General features: G+C 50.1%; 1 pseudogene; it reads right to left on the bottom strand.

The window, feature by feature from the left end:
* Positions 1 to 696: 696 nt before the first annotated feature.
* LOC135533964 (ubiquitin carboxyl-terminal hydrolase 32-like) overlaps positions 697 to 13,818 on the bottom strand; it is a 38,398-nt pseudogene continuing 25,276 nt past the window's right edge.

Genomic DNA, 13,818 nt, shown 5'->3' on the forward strand with positions numbered 1-13,818 from the left:
GCTGGGTTTCGGTACAGCACTTTGTGACATCAGCTGATGTCCTGAAGGATTCTCAAATAAATACATTTGATTGGTTGATTGATTCTGCGCCGTCATTTGTACCATTCGTGGCCCGCCTGTAAGCCTGCGCGATTCTTGCCATTCTCCTCCAGAGCTTCCCTCATCAGCAGCGTTGTTTGCCCACAGGACTGGATTTGTTTTCGCTCCATGGCACGGTTCTCGGGGAAACCCGGGAACGCCATCGTACGTTAAACAAGCCCAGGAGGTCAGCCGTTTATGAGATAGTGGATCCAGGACGCATGGCGATGGTCACACCACCGATGATCACACCACCGATTATCACACCACCGATTATCACACCACCGATTATCACACCACCGATTATCACACCACCGATGATCACACCACCGATGATCACACCACCGATGATCACACCACCGATGATCACACCACCGATTATCACACCACCGATGATCACACCACCGATTATCACACCACCGATTATCACACCGCCGATTATCACACCACCGATTATCACACCACCGATTATCACACCACCGATTATCACACCACCGATTATCACACCACCGATGATCATACTACTGATGATCATACCACGCACTCTTGTCATTCCTTCTGCCCATTCTAACATTCAATCAAACAGTAACTGAATGCCTCGATGCCTGTTTGCCTGTTTTATACAGAAAGGCCCGGCTTCGTGAACATTACCCTCTCCTGTGAAGTCTGGTAGCGGAGGTGCAGGGCTGTCGGGTCCCAGTCGACAGCTATGCAGGCGTTTCCTACCGAGGCCCTGTCCTCCGTACAGTCCACCGCACAGCCTCGACAGAACCTGAACACACACAGTAACACACACGAGCAGAAGCACAGAGATGGTACCAACACACACGCCATTTCCCCCACACACGCCCGTTTCACACACACACACCATTTCCCCCACACACACGCACGTTTCCCCCACACACACACGCCGTTTCCCCCACACACACGCCCGTTTCCCCCACACACACACACGCCGTTTCCCCCACACACGCCGCCGTTCCCCTTCCCCCCACACACGCCCGTTTCCCCCACACACGCCGTTTCCCCCACACACACGCCGTTTCCACCCCACACACACACGCCGTTTCCCCCACACACACACACGCCGTTCCCCACACACACACGCCGTTTCCCCCACACACACACACGCCGCTTCCCCACACACACGCCGTTTCCACCCCACACACACGCCCGCTTTCCCCACACACACACGCCCGTTTCCCCACACACACGCCGTTTCCCCACACACACACGCCGTTTCCCCACACACACGCCGTTCCCCTTCCCCCCACACGCCCGTTCCCCCTACACACGCGCCGCTTCCCCCACACGCCGTTCCTCTTCCCCACACACGCCGTCCCCCCACACACGCCCGTTTCCCCACACACACACACGCCGTTTCCCCCACACACACACACACACGCCGTTTCCCACACACACACGCCGCTTCCCCCCACACACACGCCGTTTCCCCCACACACACACACGCCGTTCCCCACACACACACACGCCGTTCCCCCCCCACACACACGCCGTTTCCCCCCCACACACGTCGTTTCCCCACCACACACGCCGTTTCCCCCACACACATGCCGTTTCCCACACACACACACGCGTTTCCCCACACACACACACGTCGTTTCCCCACACACACACGCCGCTTCTCCCCACACACACACACGCCGCTTCTCCCACACACACACGCCGTTTCCCCCACACACACACGCCGTTTCCCCCACACACACACGCAGTTTCCCCCACATGAGATGGATACAGTAATAGAAGAGAAGTGTGTGTTTTGATGATGATGATGGTGGAGGAGGCCTCACCTGTACCAGGGACACCAGGCACATGAGTTGCCATCCTTCGCCACCACCCTCAGTGTGAAGGGATACTGGTAGCCCATACTGTCATCACTGCAGTAGGGGCATAACACACACACACGCGACATCACTAACAACCTACAAAACAATATCACCTTCAGTCAATAAAAATATCCTTTAATCAAGAACCTTCCCGTCAACGGGAGACTTCATGAATAGACACAATAACCCTGTTCAGTCAATCAAGTGGAGACTTGCCGACTAGCCCTGTGTGTGTCTGTGATGTGTGTGATGTGTGTGTCTGTGTGTGTCTGTGTGTGTGTGTGTGTCTGTGATATGTGTGTGATATGTGTGTGTCTGTGTGTGTCTGTGTCTGTGTGTGATATGTGTGTGTCTGTGTGTGTGTGTCTGTGTGTGTGATATGTGTGTGTCTGTGTGTGTCTGTGTGTGTCTGTGTGTGTGTGTGTGTGTGTGTGTCTGTGTGTGTGTGTCTGTGTGTGTGTGTGTGTGTGTGTGTGTGTGTGTCTGTGTGTGTGTGTGTCTGTGTCTGTGTCTGTGTGTGTGTGTGTGTGTCTGTGTGTGTGTCTGTGTCTGTGTGTGTGTGTGTGTGTCTGTGTGTGTCTGTGTGTGTCTGTGTGTGTCTGTGTGTGTCTGTGTGTGTCTGTGTGTGTGTGTGTGTGATATGTGTGTGTGTGTGTGTGTGTGTGTCTGTGTGTGTGTGTCTGTGTGTGTGTGTGTGTGTGTGTGTGTGTGTGTCTGTGTGATATGTGTGTCTGTGTGATATGTGTGTGTGTGTGTGTGGTACTGACCAGTCCTGTGCATGGTTGCTGGCCTCCTGCGGGGCAGAGGGCTGGCCAGACGGGCCACCTGTATCCAGACAGCATCGTACAGGTCTTTCTGACTGGTGTGAACCGTACAGGGAACGATCAGGGGCATCCCAAACAGACTGGCGCGGTTCTTCTGACTGGACAGGAAATACAACTCAGTCCGCATCTACAGGAGGACACACAGGAGCAACAACAACAGTCAGAACTACGAACCTCGATGCCGAAACATGAGAAATGTATTTCCTCATGGATACTATACTCTCCTTACTCCTTCAATATATTTCACTTAAACAGACCGTGTCTCTTTTTCACAGTACAAACATCAGTACAAAACACAAAATCCACCCTGAGCCTCCCCTGCAAGGCATTCGACCCTGAGCCTCCCCCAGCAACCCATTCAACCCTGAGCCTCCCCTTGCAACACATTCAACCCTGAGCCTCCCCCAGCAACACATTCAACCCTGAGCCTCCCCTGCAACACATTCAACCCTGAGCCTCCCCAGCAACACATTCAACCCTGAGCCTCCCCCAGCAACACATTCAACCCTGAGCCTCCCCCAGCAACACATTCAACCCTGAGCCTCCCCTGCAACACATTCAACCCTGAGCCTCCCCAGCAACACATTCAACCCTGAGCCTCCCCCAGCAACACATTCAACCCTGGGCCTCCCCCTTGCAACACATTCAGCCCTGAGCCACACTCCCCCAATAACACATTCAACCCTGAGCCTCCCCTTGCAACACATTAAACCTAGACCTCCCCTACAACACATTCAACCTGAGCCTCCCCCTGCAACCCATTCAACCCTGAGCCTCCCTGCAGCCCATTCAACCCTGAGCCTCCTGCAACACATCCACATCACAGGAGCATAAAAAAACAAAAATGCAGGTCTCCCTAAATCAGAAGCCACCATTGGAACCTCGAGCACGACTCAGTATTGTGCTCGTGTTACTGCAGTCTATTGTTGTGACCTTGACCAGCGTTGTCAGACACATGTTGGGAAAATTGTGCAGGAGCGCTTTGTAAATAAACAGAATGGAATGCTGAGTCTCTTCTTAACGACTGAGATACAATGTGGCATTCTAAAATAAAATCACCAGAATCGAATGTAAGGGCACAGTGGAAAACAGCATCTGGAGATTTAGGTGTGAATGCCAACTCGGAGTGTGCCTGTTGCCCACAATAGCAGCACACACTATATATTATATATACACTGCTCAAATAAATAAAAGGGAACACAAAAATAACACATCCTAGATCTGAACGAATGAAATATTCTTATTAAATGCTTTTTTCTTTACATAGTTGAATGTGCTGACAACATAAATCACACAAAAATGATCAAGGGAAATCAAATTTATCAACCCATGGAGGTCTGGATTTGGAGTCACACTCAAAAGTGTGAAACCACACTACAGGCTGATCCAACTTTGATGTAATGTCCTTAAAACAAGTCAAAATGAGGCTCAGTAGTGTGTGTGCATTCAGTAGTGTGTGCCAGCATTCAAAAGTGACCAAAACATCAGCCAGGAAGTGCCATAGAACTGAGAAGTGGTCTGTGGTCCCCACCTGCAGAACCACTCCTTTATTGGGGGTGTCTTGCTAACTGCCTATAATTTCCACCTGTTGTCTATTCCATTTGCACAACAGCATGTGAAATTTATTGTCAATCAGTGTTTCTTCCTGAGTGGACAGTTTGATTTCACAGAAGTGTGATTGACTTGGAGTTACATTGTGTTGTTTAAGTGTTCCCTTTATTTATTTTAGCGGTGTATATAAACCATTCTATTCTAATTAATTTATTGTGTAAAATATTTTATACTGTGGTACCCACCATAACTTCCTGTGCATGGCGATGATGTACCCGATGAAGGGGCTGTCCAGGACGGGAGACACGTGTCCGTTGGGCACCCCCACCCCTCCGTTGGCCAGGCTTCTCTCTGTGGTCTCTCCGCAGTGCACCATGGTGCTGGGCGTGCCGTTGGAGATCAGACCAGGCTTAGCATCAGGATTAGCTGCCACCCCCACCCGGGTGTTGGGCCATGGGCACAGGGGTGATGTCTGGAGAGGTGTTACAGGCAGACATGTCAGAGAGCCCTTCAGGAAACAGTGAGTTGGTTTATCATGTGACTGTGAGGAGAATGGTAGAGTTAAGGTCATAAGGAGAGGTGGTACCCATCCTAGAAGCAGTGTGTTACATTCTACCAGCCTCTAGAAGCAGCGTGTTATATTCTACCAGCCTCTAGAAGCAGCGTGTTTACATTCTACCAGCCTCTAGAAGCAGCATGCGTTACATTCTACCATCCTCTAGAAACAGAGTGTTACATTCTACCATCCTCTAGAAGCAGTGCGTTACATTCTACCATCCTCTAGAAGCAGAGTGTTACATTCTACCAGCCTCTAGAAGCAGTGTGTTACATTCTACCAGCCTCTAGAAGCAGAGTGTTACATTCTACCAGCCTCTAGAAGCAGTGTGTTACATTCTACCAGCCTCTAGAAGCAGCATGCGTTACATTCTACCAGCCTCTAGAAGCAGAGTGTTACATTCTACCAGCCTCTAGAAGCAGAGTGTTACATTCTACCAGCCTCTAGAAGCAGTGTGTTACATTCTACCAGCCCTCTAGAAGCAGTGTTACATTCTACCAGCCTCTAGAAGCAGAGTGTTACATTCTACCAGCCTCTAGAAGCAGTGTTACATTCTACCAGCCTCTAGAAGCAGTAAGTTACATTCTACCAGCCTCTAGAAGCAGAGTGTTACATTCTACCAGCCTCTAGAAGCAGTGTGTTACATTCTACCAGCCTCTAGAAGCAGCATACGTTACATTCTACCAGCCTCTAGAAGCAGTGCTACATTCTACCAGCCTCTAGAAGCAGCGTGCGTAACATTCTACCCACCCCTAGCGTAACATTCTAGCCACCCCTAGCGTAACATTCTACCCACCCCTAGCGTAACATTCTACCCACCCCAAGCGTAACATTCTACCACCTTAGCGTAACATTCTACCCACCCCTAGCGTAACATTCTACCCACCCTAGCGAACATTCTACCCACCCTAGCGTAACATTCTACCCACCCCTAGCGTAACATTCTACCCACCCCTAGCGTAACATTCTAGCCACCCCTAGCGTAACATTCTAGCCACCCTAGCGTAACATTCTAGCCACCCTAGCGTAACATTCTAGCCACCCCTAGCGTAACATTCTAGCCACCCCTAGCGTAACATTCTAGCCACCCCTAGCGTAACATTCTAGCCACCCCTAGCGTAAACATTCTACCCACCCTAGCGTAACATTCTAGCCACCCCAGCGTAACATTCTAGCCACCCCTAGCGTAACATTCTAGCCACCCCTAGTAACATTCTACCCACCCCTAGCGTAACATTCTACCCACCCCTAGCGTAACATTCTAGCCACCCCTAGCGTAACATTCTACCCACCCCTAGCGTAACATTCTACCCACCCCTAGCGTAACATTCTACCCACCCCTAGCGTAACATTCTACCCACCCTAGCGTAACATTCTACCCACCCCTAGCGTAACATTCTACCCACCCCCTAGCGTAACATTCTACCCACCCTAAGCGTAACATTCCACCCACCCTAGCGTAACATTCTACCCACCCTAGCGTAACATTCTACCCCCCTAGCGTAACATTCTACCCACCCTAGCGTAACATTCTACCCAGCCCTAGCGTAACATTCCCACCCACCCTAGCGTAACATTCTACCCACCCCTAGCGTAACATTCTACCCACCCCTAGCGTAACATTCTACCCACCCAGCGTAACATTCTACCCACTCCCCTAGCGTAACATTCTACCCAGCCCTAGCGTAACATTCCACCCACCCCAGCGTAACATTCTACCCACCCCTAGCGTAACATTCTACCCAGCCCTAGCGTAACATTCTACCCAGCCTAAGCGTAACATTCTACCCAGCCCTAGCGTAACATTCTACCCAGCCTAGCGTAACATTCTACCACCCTAGCGTAACATTCTACCCACCCCTAGCGTAACATTCTACCCAGCCCTAGCGTAACATTCTACCCACCTAGCGTAACATTCTACCCACCCCAGCGTAACATTCTACCCACCTCCCCAGCGTAACATTCTACCCACCCCAAGCGTAACATTCACCCACCCCTAGCGTAACATTCTACCCAGCCTAGCGGCCAACATTCTACCCAGCCTAGCGTAACATTCTACCCACCCCTAGCGTAACATTCTACCCACCCTAGCGTAACATTCTACCCACCCCTAGCGTAACATTCTACCCACCCCCTAGCGGCACATTCTACCCAGCCCTAGCGTAACATTCCACCCACCCTAGCGTAACATTCTACCCAGCCCTAGCGTAGGAGGTTCTCACCCGGTCTGTGTTGGAGAGGTGAGGGAAGTGGGGGAGCATGGCCTAGGGATCTCAACGCACACAGGAAGCCGTTCACCGACAGACGCACCTTCTGATTATCCTGAGGGAAGTTCTACAGCGCACAAAAACAATTAGTACCATTGCTTCCTCTGTATTGGACTATTGTGTGTGTGTGTGTGTACCTTGATGTTGGAGGTGTGGACCTCAGCCAGTAGTATCTGTTCTGGTTCCAGGCCACACAGTTCACTCAGCTGTTTCTTCAGACCGGTGTACTTGTCATCCATGTTGAGCCTCAGGCCGAACCGTACAGGGGTAGAACCATCCAGCATAATGACTGACAGACAGACGAGACAGACAGAGAGAGAGAGAGACACACAGAGAGAGACACAGAGAGAGAGAGAGACAGAGACAGAGAGAGAGAGAGAGAGACACACAGAGAGAGACACAGAGAGAGAGAGAGAGAGAGAAAGACAGAGACACAGAGAGAGAGAGACACACAGAGAGACACAGACAGAGAGAGAGAGAGACAGAGACACAGAGAGAGAGAGACACACACAGAGAGAGACACAGAGAGAGAGAGACACACACAGAGAGAGAGAGAGAGAGAGAGAGAGAGAGAGAGAGAGAGAGAGAGAGAGAGAGAGAGAGAGAGAGAGAGAGAGAGAGAGAGAGAGAGAGAGAGAGAGAGAGAGAGAGAGAGAGAGAGAGACAGACAAATGCAGTCACTTCAGGAAAGTGAATAGAAATATGCATATTTCCCAGTGATCATCATTATTATAATAATAATAATATTATTATTATATTGTTGTCTAGAAGGATAGATTTGCTATTAATTGAGTTCTGGGGAAACGGGCCATTGGCTGCCGCTTGGCTTCTTATAAGGACCTGCACCAATTCTCAGGTTTATTTTTTATTTATTTAATCTTTATTTAACCTGGCAAGTCAGTTAAGAACAAATTGTTATTTGCAATGACAACCTAGGAACAGTGGGTTAACTGCTTTGTTCAGGGGCAGAACGATTTTTACCTTGTCAGCTCGGGGATTCGATCTTGCAACCTTTCTGTTACTAGTCCAACGCTCTAACCACTAGGCTACCTGCCTCCTCTAACCACTAGGCTACCCCGCTCCTCTAACCACTGGGCTACCCCGCTCCTCTAACCACTGGGCTACCCCCGCCTCCTCTTAACCACTAGGCTACCCGCCTCCTCCTAACCACTAGGCTACCCCGCCTCCTCTAACCACTAGGCTACCCCGCCTCCTCTAACCACTAGGCTACCCCGCCTCCTCTAACCACTAGGCTACCCTGCCTCCTCTAACCACTAGGCTACCCCACCTCCTCTAACCACTAGGCTACCCCGCCTCCTCTAACCACTAGGCTACTCCCGCCTCCTCTAACCACTAGGCTACCCCGCCTCCTCTAACCACTAGCTACCGCCTCCTCTAACCACTAGGCTACCCCGCCTCCTCTAACCACTAGGCTACCCCGCCTCCTCTAACCACTAGGCTACCTGCCTCCTCTAACCACTAGGCTACCTGCCTCCTCTAACCACTAGGCTACCTGCCTCCCTAACCACTAGGCTACCTGCCTCCTCTAGCACTAGGCTACCTGCCTCCTCCTAACCACTAGGCTACCTGCCTCCTCCCCTAACCACTAGGCTACCTGCCTCCTCTAACCACTAGGCTACCTGCCTCCTCTAACCACTAGGCTACCTGCCTCCTCTAACCACTAGGCTAACTGCCTCCTCTAACCACTAGGCTAACTGCCTCCTCTAACCACTAGGCTACCTGCCTCCTCTAACCACTAGGCTAACTGCCTCCTCTAACCACTAGGCTAACTGCCTCCTCTAACCACTAGGCTACCTGCCTCCTCTAACCACTAGGCTAACTGCCTCCTCTAACCACTAGGCTACCTGCCTCCTCTAACCACTAGGCTACCTGCCTCCTCTAACCACTAGGCTACCTGCCTCCTCTAACCACTAGGCTACCTGCCTCCTCTAACCACTGGGCTACCTGCCTCCTCTTAACCACTAGACTACCTGCCTCCTCTAACCACTAGGCTTCCCTGCCGCTGCCACCAGGGTAAGGAAGTGTGCATGAAAAATAATTTTAAAACCCTCTCCTCTGGCAAACGGTTGAGGTCAATTAAGACGAAAACCAACTCACCACCCGGAAATCATGTCCACAGAGATCAAACCCTCCCACCCCTTTCCAGGGACCTACCCTCCCACACCCCTTTCCAGGGACCTACCCTCCCACCCCTTTGCAGGGACCTACCCTCCCACCCCTTTCCAGGGACCCTACCCTCCCACCCCTTTCCAGGGAGCCCACCCCCCACCCCCACCAGGGTATTGAGTCCCAGGTCCTCACCAGTGATCTCCAGGTGCATGGAGCTGTCCATGGGGAGGGGTAAAGACAGGAAGTTGAAGGGTCGAAGCGAGCGCTGATGTGACCACACGTCTTACACTTGACCTGGGACTTGAGCTGGCCGTGGAACAGATCCACCACGATGGAACGGTTCCTCCGCAAGTGGTTCTCCCACGCCTGACGAGGAACACACACGGAACCATAGAGAGATGTAAAACACACACACACACATGGAACCATAGAGATGTAAAACACACACACACACACACATAGAACCATAGAGATGTAAAACACACACACACATGGAACCATAGAGATGTAAAACACACACAAGTGGTTCTCCCACGCCTGACGAGGAACACAACACACACACACACACACACACAGCACTAATGCTGCTAATTACTCCTATAAACATACGGGCACACACACACACACACACACACACACACACACACACACACACACACACACACACACACACACACACACACACACACACACTGTTCATTAACTGCATATCAATACACTTCACAGGTCATCCACTCCTTAAGAAGTGATTAGTGGATGGGCTGACTTTCCATCGACTCTCTCCTGGTCTCCAGACACCCAAGATGGCTGCCAGAAGATGCTCCTAAGGACGATGATGATGATGTAGTGCTGATCGGTGAATGTTACTAAACAGTCTAGTTTTTCCTTTTTAGTTGATCGATTAAATTTTTTCCATATTAAACAGTGGATAATTCTCTCTGAGAAAATAATGATTGATTTGATTGTGCGTCTGTGTATTGGTTGACTGTGTGCACGTGTGTGTGTGTGAAGTTGTGCGCGTAATGCGCGTATGTTTGGTTTATTGATTGAACTCTGACCTCTAGGCGACCTCCCAGTCGGGTCGTCCGTTGCTGTCCTTCAGCTCTACGTAGGGTTTCTCATGCACCTGTTCAGGTCCTCATGGAGCCCGTCAATAGGAAGGCCAGGAGCTCCTGACTGTCCTGCTGCTGGAAGCCGTTGAACCGTGGGGGGCGTACTTTGCTATCGTCCACTACAGGGGCGGTAGTGAGACAACCACATATTAGTCCATTTTATTTATTTATTTTTTATTTAATCTTTATTTACGAGGCAAGTCAGTTAAGAACAAATTCTTATTTTCAATGACGGCCTTGGAACAGTGGGTTAACTGCCTGTTCAGGGGCAGAACGACAGATTTGTACCTTGTCAGCTCGGGGTTTGAACTCACAACCTTCCGGTTACTAGTCCAACACTCTAACCACTAGGCTACCCTGCCGAATTCATTCACGTCACAATGACTACGTTACCACAAGCTAAAACAATTCTGATCATTTTTTCCCCACAAAATGTTTATTTTGACCAATCACATTAGATCTTCAGAGCTGTTCCCGAATGGTGAAAAAAATAAAAAGTACTGCTTCTTGACAAAAATGCCCACTTAACCCGGAAGCCAGCCGCACCAAAGTGTGGGAGGAAACCCGTACACCTGCCCGACCGTGTCAGCGTGCACTGCGCCCGGCTCGCCACAGGAGTCGCTGGTGCGCGATGGGACAAGGACATCCCTTCCGGGCGAAACCCTCCTCTAACACGGACGATGCTGGGCCAATTGTTCACCGCCACTCCTGGGTCTCGGCCGTCTGCGGACAGAGCCTGGACTCGAACCAGGATCTCTAATGGCACAGCCGCTCACGCCAAACGAGCTCTATTTCTAATGCTTTCCTTCCATCTGAAATACACAGCTAAATGATTGAATACTTTTTATGACTTTACCTTTTAGATTGGTAAAAATGAGTTGAAAGATATGACTTTACAATTCAAATGGCTGATAATGTATGAATTCAGCGTATTGCTAGATGTTTTGGATATTGTCCAAAATAGGATCACGAAAAATAAATTTGACTGCAGTCAACCAGAGCGCACAAAGATAACACAGGCACCGAGAGGCGGGACAGACAGCTGAGTGACCAACCAGCATCCTCCTGTCATCGCTGGCTTTGTGACTGACAGCCGACACCATCAACAAAGAGGTCACTAGAAAATGCATATCGTTCCTTCTTGTGGGGAAGGCTATACAGGACTTTCCTGACTAGAAAATCGGAAGATTTTAAATGAAAAGAAGCGAGTTCATTAATGAAGTGGAAAAAGGAGCCAGCTGACCGGTTATCGGCTATTTAGCCAACGGTCTGCGCTAAAAAAGAAAAACACATTATTTTTTAAATTTATTTTTAACCCTTTTTCTCCCCCAATTTCGTGGTATCCAATTGTTGTAGTAGCTACTATCTTGTCTCATCGCTACAACTCTCGTACGGGCTCGGGAGAGACGAAGGTCGATAGCCATGTCGTCCTCCGATACACAACCGCACTGCATCTTAACACAGCGCGCATCCAACCCGGAAGCCAGCCGCACCAATGTGTCGGAGGAAACACTGTGCACCTGGCAACCTTGGTTAGCGCGCACTGCGCCCTGCCCGCCAGAGGAGACACTGGTGCGCGATGAGACAAGGATATCCCTACCGCCAAACCCTCCCTAACCCGGACGACGCCCCCACAGACCTCCCGGTCGCGGCCGGTTACGACAGAGCCTGGACCCGAACCCAGAGTCTCTGATGGCACAGCAGTACAGCGCCTGAACCACTGAGCCACCCGGGAGGCCCATGACAACACGTATTAGTCAATACACTCATATCACAAATGGGACATTAAGGACATAGTTGTCCACTACAGGGAGTAAGGAAATCCCATCCACTGTTGTGACGATCCATGCCAGGATTTATAACCCACCCGGAGTTTGAGAGGAGCAACGTTCTTCTGTGTTCCACTCCACAGCTCCATCAGCAGGTCTCCGTAGCATTTAGCCATGTGACCTCGCATCCCGATGGGGTTGGTCCTGGACACACAAATAACAAGTCAGTAATGCTATTCAACAAGCTGTTTAACTTTTCACAACACGTGTACACAGACAGACAGACACAGAGACACACAGACACACACAGACACAGAGACACACAGACAGACACAGACACGACACAGACAGACAGACAGACACAGACAGACACAGACAGACACAGACAGACACAGACAGACACAGACAGACACAGACAGACACAGACACAGACACAGACAGACACAGACAGACAGACAGACAGACAGACAGACAGACAGACAGACACACAGACAGACACACAGACACACAGACAGACACAGACAGACAGACAGACAGACAGACACAGACAGACACACACCTACCTGTTGAGTTCATAGAGGTGTCTCCCTGAGATGAAGTAGTCAGTGAGGGGCGTGGTGTTACTAACACACTGGATACTAGAGTTCATAAAGCACGTGTTGCCTAGGTTACTGAGGCCCGTGGCACCCTTCTCCGTAGCAACTGGGGAGGGGGTGGGATGGGGGTGGTAGACACACACAGTATTAGGCCCAATATTTACATGTTTGCCAGGCTTTAGGGGAGAATCGGAGGGAGGTTAGAGATAAATATATCATCCTAAAATAGTAAAAGCTCTTCATAACTGCGTTGTAAACGTGTGTACCGATGCGCTGAAGGGATTTGTGACGCGATAACTGCGTTGTAAACGTGTGTACCGATGCGCTGAAGGGATTTGTGACGCGATAACTGCGTTGTAAACGTGTGTACCGATGCGCTGAAGGGATTTGTGACGTGATAACTGCGTTGTAAACGTGTGTACCGATGCGCTGAAGGGGTTTGTGACGCGATAACTGCGTTGTAAACGTGTGTACCGATCGCTGAAGGGGTTTGTGACGCGATAACTGCGTTGTAAACGTAGCCCGATGTGCTGAAGAGGTTTGTGACGCGATAACTTCACCTTTATGTTGGTCCATTTTACTGCTGTTAGCGATGAAGGACATCTCTTCTGGCCAGCTCATGTCTTTGTTCCGAACTAAAAACACACAAGATGAATTTTTTTTTTACATCAATGACTTACAGTAAAAGACCTGCTACTTTTATCTTCTCTTTTTTAAATCAGAAGTTTGCAGTCAGGTTTTAAAACATTTATTTTATTTTTTACATTTCAACACATTCAGCAGTCAGATAAAAGTTTGAGTTTATTATAGAGTTCTTTGAACGTACCCTCGATAACTAAGTGTTGCTCGTCCTGAATCTTCAGGCCCTCCAGAGTGTGGTTCTCATCATCCAGGAGGTCAGATAGTTCTGGGTGGGGGGGAGGAGAACAGGGTCAGATAGTTCTGGGTGGGAGGAGAACAGGGTCAGATAGTTCTGGGGGAGGAGGATAACAGAGTCAGGTAGTTCTGGGGGAGGAGGAGAACAGGGTCAGATAGTTCTGGGTGGAAGGGAGAACAGGGTCAGATAGTTCTGGGTGGGAGGAGGAGAA

Source organism: Oncorhynchus masou, unplaced genomic scaffold, assembly GCF_036934945.1.
Source record: "Oncorhynchus masou masou isolate Uvic2021 unplaced genomic scaffold, UVic_Omas_1.1 unplaced_scaffold_2847, whole genome shotgun sequence".
Taxonomy (NCBI): Eukaryota; Metazoa; Chordata; class Actinopteri; order Salmoniformes; family Salmonidae; genus Oncorhynchus; species Oncorhynchus masou.